Source organism: Myodes glareolus, chromosome 2, assembly GCF_982192425.1.
Source record: "Myodes glareolus chromosome 2, mMyoGla1.1, whole genome shotgun sequence".
NCBI lineage: Eukaryota > Metazoa > Chordata > Mammalia > Rodentia > Cricetidae > Myodes > Myodes glareolus.
The window spans coordinates 76,567,469-76,574,016 of NC_142027.1; the positions used below are offsets into that span (position 1 = coordinate 76,567,469).

General features: G+C 47.8%; 1 pseudogene; it reads left to right on the forward strand.

Annotated features, from left to right (window-relative positions):
• LOC148123005 (myosin light polypeptide 6-like) overlaps window positions 1-5,602 on the forward strand; it is a 44,237-nt pseudogene extending 38,635 nt beyond the window's left edge.
• The last annotated feature ends 946 nt before the right edge of the window (window positions 5,603-6,548 follow it).

Consider the following 6,548-nt stretch of genomic DNA (forward strand, 5'->3'; position numbering starts at 1 on the left):
CTGCAACCCCCAGAAAGGAAGACACACAGCTGATACCTTAATCCTATCTCTTCGAGATCCCTGCCAGACTTCCACAGAACCTTAGGATTAAAACAGATTGTGCCATGTTATGCCGACAGAGCAGCAATCAGAAATGAACATAAACACCTGAAAGACATCTGGAGCACGCGGCATGGGGTAGGTGGCTCCAGTCTCCCGTATCAGGGATCCTCTCTTCTCGTTCTGCTCTGTGATTTTTATTCACAGAACAGCCTCAAAGGCAACGACAGTTGCCAGAGCTCCTGCCATCACATCTTCAGTTCGAGAAGAGAAGCTCTTTAGAACCCCTTCCAGGGAGTTTCTGAAAGCCACACTCAAACAGTTGCTGCTGTCTGACTGCCAGGAATTGCTCCCCGGAGAATAGTGAGCCAAGGAAAGGCTAGGAATGGAGAATGTGACTTGACGCCCTTCGTGCCCAGCCAGGCCCAGGATGGTTAATGAATGGAAGAGATTTGGGGCAGCAACTAGCACTTCCTGGGACAATGATGACAGGGTCTTTCTCTCTGTCCAATCAGAACTGCAAGGCTTGGAATTTCTGGAGTCTAGTGTGAATGTGGGTTGGCGCCAAGTGGAGGTCTCATGTCTCCTGGTCCTTCCTGGCTGATACCATCCTCATGGTTGCCTTCTGCTTAGCAATGCTTTTGATTACTCTCCACCTTCGGGGCTGCTGTTCTGATTCAGATGGATGCTACCCATTCCGTTAAGGTGGACAGAATGGAGATCATTACCCTACTCTCTCCAAATGAGGGAGGTGGAGAGGAGGATAGGGTGGATGCTCTCCACTTTTAAAGTGGATGGAGTGTATATAGTTACCCCCACTTCTCTCTTAATGAGAGAGATGGAGAGTGGGGTAGACATTCACCAGTCTTGAAGGTGGACGGAGTGGTTATGGTTATCCCCCTCCTCGCCAAATGAAGGTGATGATGGAGAGCAGGGAGGAGTTGGAGATGAAGAGCACACTGTGGTCTTCCAGCCACAGGTGGCAGACAGCAAGTTAGTAGCAGTTGCAGCAGCCTGCTTGCTGGGAGTTGCCTGCCTGATCTCTCCAGAGTGAGCCGGCTAAGCATGTGCTGGCTCTTGTTTTCTCACATGTCAAAGGCCACCGGGGTAGTTTATAGTCTGTGTAGTGTTGACTGGGAAGCACAGAGGAAAGCAAAGTGTGAGAACACAGAGGGAGAGAAGGTTAGTGATGCTCTCCTCTGTAGCATCAGAGTGAGTATGTTGCTATTCACAAGGGGAAGTCTTGAATAGCTTCAACCCTCCTTTCCCAAAGTCTCTGTGGTATTTCCCAGGGTAGAAAAGACTGGAATCATCTTTATGGTCTCCCCCACTATCGTCTTTCCGGTTTTGTGTCCTGTTTTCATGGCTGGATGGTGTCTGATTATGCACCAGTATGGTCTGTCATTTCCACTGCAATCTCAGACTGGGTTCTCTCAACGTGGGAATTCACGTTGTAGCCAAGCTGACCCTGAACTCTACCTGTCTCTGTCTCCCAAGCGCTGATATTAAAGGCATGAGCCAGCATCTCCAGCCTCATTTTGGACTGTAAGCTGCATAGGGGTTGCTTCTCTTCCATCTAACCTTTTGCCCTGCGTCAGCTCACACTATCTCTTCTTCGTGGGATTTCCTTCCTTTATGAAGTCATGTGCGCCTTCACTCCTGAGTGCCAATGGTGCTTTATCCATTAAACATTCATCCCTTTCCCCATGAACCCAACAATCCGAAGTCCTTTTCAGGGCACTATTTTGAAACACAACTTAATTGTGTCCCAGCAGCCAATCTCATGTCTTCTAGCCTGGCCTGTGCAGCTTGTGTTAAATTTGTAGTGGGGTATGAGTTTCTTTGACCTTCTCTCTCTCTCTCTCTCTCTCTCTCTCTCTCTCTCTCTCTCTCTCTCTCTCTCTCCCGCCCCCCCCAGAAATATATATGTGTGTGTGTCTGCACACATATATTGCATATATTGGGATAGAGTCACACTGTGCAGCACAGTGTGATTTGAACTTGCAATCCTCCTGCAGCAGCCTCCTGAGTGCCGAGGCAGACTAAATTCTTCAAGGGTTCAACTATACTGAACTGTGTGTCTCTGTACCCTCTGCTCCCACCCATTCCCTGTGTGTGCTGTATACTCAGGAAGCAAACAGCAAATGAACTAAATATTACAGAGAATTACACATGATGAACTTAGCAAACGTCTTTGTCTTCCTTTGCCGAGAGTATATTTGGTCTTAAAATATTAAGATGGTGCCATCCCTTGCCTTTGTTAGGGAGAACTTTTTGATAAAAGAATGCTTAGTTATTTTAAAAAAAAGGGGGGGCGGGGGGTAGCATTTCAAATTCATGACCAACATTTCAAAAAACAAGCAGATGGGCCCTGCAGGTAGCATTAACTGACTAAATCGGACGCTTTCAACTTCCCAAGCTAAAATCGGCGCTGGAGGCTGATGTCTTGCTTGTCCTGTCTCATTAGAAAGCCATTCTCTTTCTAAGATGTATTTCAGAGAAAGGCAAGAGAGAAATGAGAGGAGAAGAAAAGACAGCTGCCAGGTAACCACGGTGGGGAAACTGTCCAAAGCCAAGGCTGTAGCTGGAGAGAGCCTGGCCGCCTCACCATTCATCTCTTTATTAACTCTGAGGCAGAGCATCAAACTTTTCGTCTGATTGGAGCTTTACAAAGGAAGGAGCGCGACCTTTCTTTTGCCTCTAGGAGACTTCCAAAGGCTCCTCTGTTCTGCTCAGCTGCTAGCTAACTGAGCAGGGTGCGACCTGGCTCCCTCCTGCTGTTCCGAGGAGGAGCTGACAGGTGACCTGCCCGCTGCGGCAGTCGGGGTGCTTTGCCCAAATTAGCATCACTGGGAGAGCTCAGAGGCATCCCTTCTGGCCTCAGAGTGTGGTTCTGCAGCTGAGGTTGGGCAGGGGCAGTGTGGAAGTTGGACTGTCAAACTATAGACGGAGACGGAGAAAGCAAACACGGCAGGAGACAGATGACAAGCCCAGGCCCACATAGCAAAGCCCCTCCCGAGCCCTGGGGCAGTGCTCGTTTGGGGTCTGAAGGGCAAACGTGGGACAGAGCTTTGTTAAGCGGCAGAGTGATAACTCAACCCACTAGTGAGAACAGAGCTTGGCTGGGATGTCACTTGGGCCGCTTACCGTGGAAAGAACACAGTGCAGGGTTGTCTGACAGTTGGACAAATCAGTTTCTTCCTTTCCGGAATGATGGCTTGTGAGAAAAGGATTCAAAACCTGAAGAGCTTATCTGCTCTGCGTACAGGCCACCTGCACCTTTCTCTTTCAAGGCGCTGACAAGGGGAAGACAAACCTAACTTGAAACTGTAACTTAAACTCTAACCCGGAAAGAGATGGAGAACACGGAGGGCAGACATCTGGGGACAGGAGTGTTGAGAAACGATCTTCACAGCAGATGTCGTGCCAGAGAGGGGCGTGTACACTGCGCACAGGCAAGTCACACAGAAACCAGCAAGCCAGCAGGGGAAGTCACAAAGGAGGGTCCATCCGAGAGCCGTGGAGGAAGCTCTTATCCCCTCTATAGAGAATACAGACTCTGTAGATGAGGAAAGAGAAAGGGCCTAGTGTGAACCCTTTGAGGAATCTTGTAAAGTTCAGTTCACCTCCAGGCTGCAAAAGGCGTTCATTTGGAGACTTGTTGGCGAGTCTGGTCTGCGTCATCATGGGTGTCTGGTCGTTTTGGGCATAGATGGAGCTCACAGGGCCATCTCCTTCGCAGAGGTGGCTGCATTCAGGGGGGCTGCGATGCAGGCTACTCTTCCCAGATGAACATCCTGTTCATGCACATGCACTTGTACATGTGCACGCACACATGCTCACATACACACACACACGATGCACACATCTACTCACATACTCACACAATGTGCACACACGCACACTATACTCACACAATGTGCACACACACACTATACTCACACACACATGCACACTTCCTGGTGAAACGAGCCCCTGGGGAAGGAGTGCTGTGCACTCACCAACCTTCTCCCTCTGACATTAAGCAGGAATAAGTGTTCCCCGACCTTGATTCATCTGTCTTAGCCTGTTTTTCAAGCCTTCTCTCATTAAACAACAGTTCCGAGTTTCATTCCCACTGTAGACTACTAGGAATCATCACTCCGTGGGAGCGTAGGACGCCAGCGAAAAGGTTCTGGGCCTCAACATCAAGGACTTCCGTTAACCCAGACAGTGCACTGAAGGAGGAAATTCTCTACTCAGACAACATCACGTATGAAAATGGAGCCTCTTGTGCATTTGTTTATTAGCTGCTGCCCTCAGACTGGTGCAGTGGCCGCTGCCTAAAGGCCCGGATGCCAAACCGACTCTCTGAGTGTGAGTCGAGGGGCCTGAGGCGCAGCTCCGGTAATGTGCTATAGGTATTCCTGATCATTAGTCTAATCAAGGGATTGCCACCCAGTTTCTCTCTTATCCCATGTGACAGTGTCCACGAAATGATTTTGAGTCGTATAGGGACAGAGTTGTTTCACTTATCTTGAATGTTACTAGTATACACTTACATCTTTGTTACCCAAATATCATTCACATACAATAAGTTACCAATTTGAAGTTAAGAAAAAAAAAAAGAAACAAAGAAACAAAACCACACTGTCCCACTTGTTTAAATAAAATAAAAATAAGTACTTTAAGCACTGGCTGTTCTTCCAGAGGACCAGGGTGCAGTTCTCAGCGCCCACATGGCGGCCCACAACAATCTATCACTCAGACTCTAGTGGCTATGATACCATGTTCTGGCCTCCATGGGTACTGCAAGCACGTGGGGCACATACCTACATGAAAGTAACCCCACGTCCCAGAAAGATGTGTATTTTAAACAAACACTAATGATTTTGTTTGTTTGTTTGCTTTTAGCGATGTATGACCATGGAAGACCTCACCCTCATGGCCTGAGCTGGTGACTAGTTTCAGCCAGCCCACTGGTCTACCAGAGAGGCAGGCAACAGAGAAGGCACACTTCTTTTAAGCAAGGCCATCAGAAGCTGGGTCTCAGTACTTCTGCTTGTACACTATTGGTCGAATCTGTCATAGGGTGGGGTCAGAGGCAGACAATTTCCCAGCATGTGCAGGGCCCTAGGTTTGATTCCCTAACACAATCAGTCAATCAATAACAATAAATAAATAGCTTCACACGGTTATCCAATGTTAGAAAAACCCATATACACCAGTACATATCATTTTTAAAAAATATTATTTTATTTTATGTGTATGATGCTTGGACTACATGCATGCAGTGCCCATGCAGGCCAGAAGAGAGCTGCTGTATTCCCTGAGTTAGAAATTGTTGCGAGCCTCCATGTGGGTGCTGGGAACTGAATCCTGGTCCTCTGGAAGAGAGTCCATACTTAAAGGACACATCTTCCCTGACACACCAGCTCCATGCAGAGCCATGTGGTTGGTTAGCATGGTGCTGGGTCTTTCCCAGGATGCTTGCACAGTTGCTGAGTTGCCGTTTGACATTTAGACCCTCTCTTCCTCGTTCTCTGCAGTGAATATCCCTGACTGCCCTCCAGTGGACCTGTGATGGGGACTTTTTCTATTGTCCTTCACTTTTTTAGCACAGGTTCCCCAGAGACCAGAGCTGAGGCAGATGAAATACACCGATTAGAGAAATCTTCCACAGACGAAGGCAGGAGACTGGGGGAGAGCCCACGTAAAAATAATGACTGAGCTTTTCCTGTTAACTGACATATTAATCACCAGTTAACACATCTGGATTTCAACCTCACCAAGGGCCCTTCAGTAGCCACATTCCTGCTAGCACTGCCTTGGTAGTGAAACCTACCTGTCCGACTTAGACTGTTGCAATCAGATGGGAATTGACTCCCCCTCCCCAAACACAGACACTTCATCTGTTCAGCACCTCCACTCTATATTCATGAATGTTACAGATGGAATTTGTAAACAGGTATCTTGGTGCACATGATCTCCACACAAAAGTGATCTTCCTTTGCTTAAGCAATGATGTTCACTCCCTTCAGCCTCAACGTTAAGGCCTCTGTTAAAAGTGATCCGACCCCTACCGGATTCCTAGCATTCTCCCCTCCCAGAGGCTCCTCTCACCCGGTGCATTCTGATCCCAGAGGGCACCCCTGAATGCAGGCATGACCATTGTCATGACTGTCACACATTCCTGTCACAGGCATGCACATACTGACCTGGTTTAACTTCTGAGGTCTCACACAATACACAGGGTGAATTAGGGAGTGCAAGAATCCAAAAGAGAAGCCCACGGTACCCCAGCATAAACAAGTCTGCTCAGAAGCCATGTTAGGACCCCATTTCCCTATCACTGAGGACCCTACTTTCCCAACATCCGGCCCAGACAGGTCCTCTTAGTTGTTGTTACTAATACAATTCTTTGTTCTGCATTGTCGTTCTTTTTTAGGTCAAAGGCTTTAAAGTGAGTAATAGATTTAATTCATTGAAAATTAACTTGTGATATTTTAGGCTAAACAGAATGAAAAGAA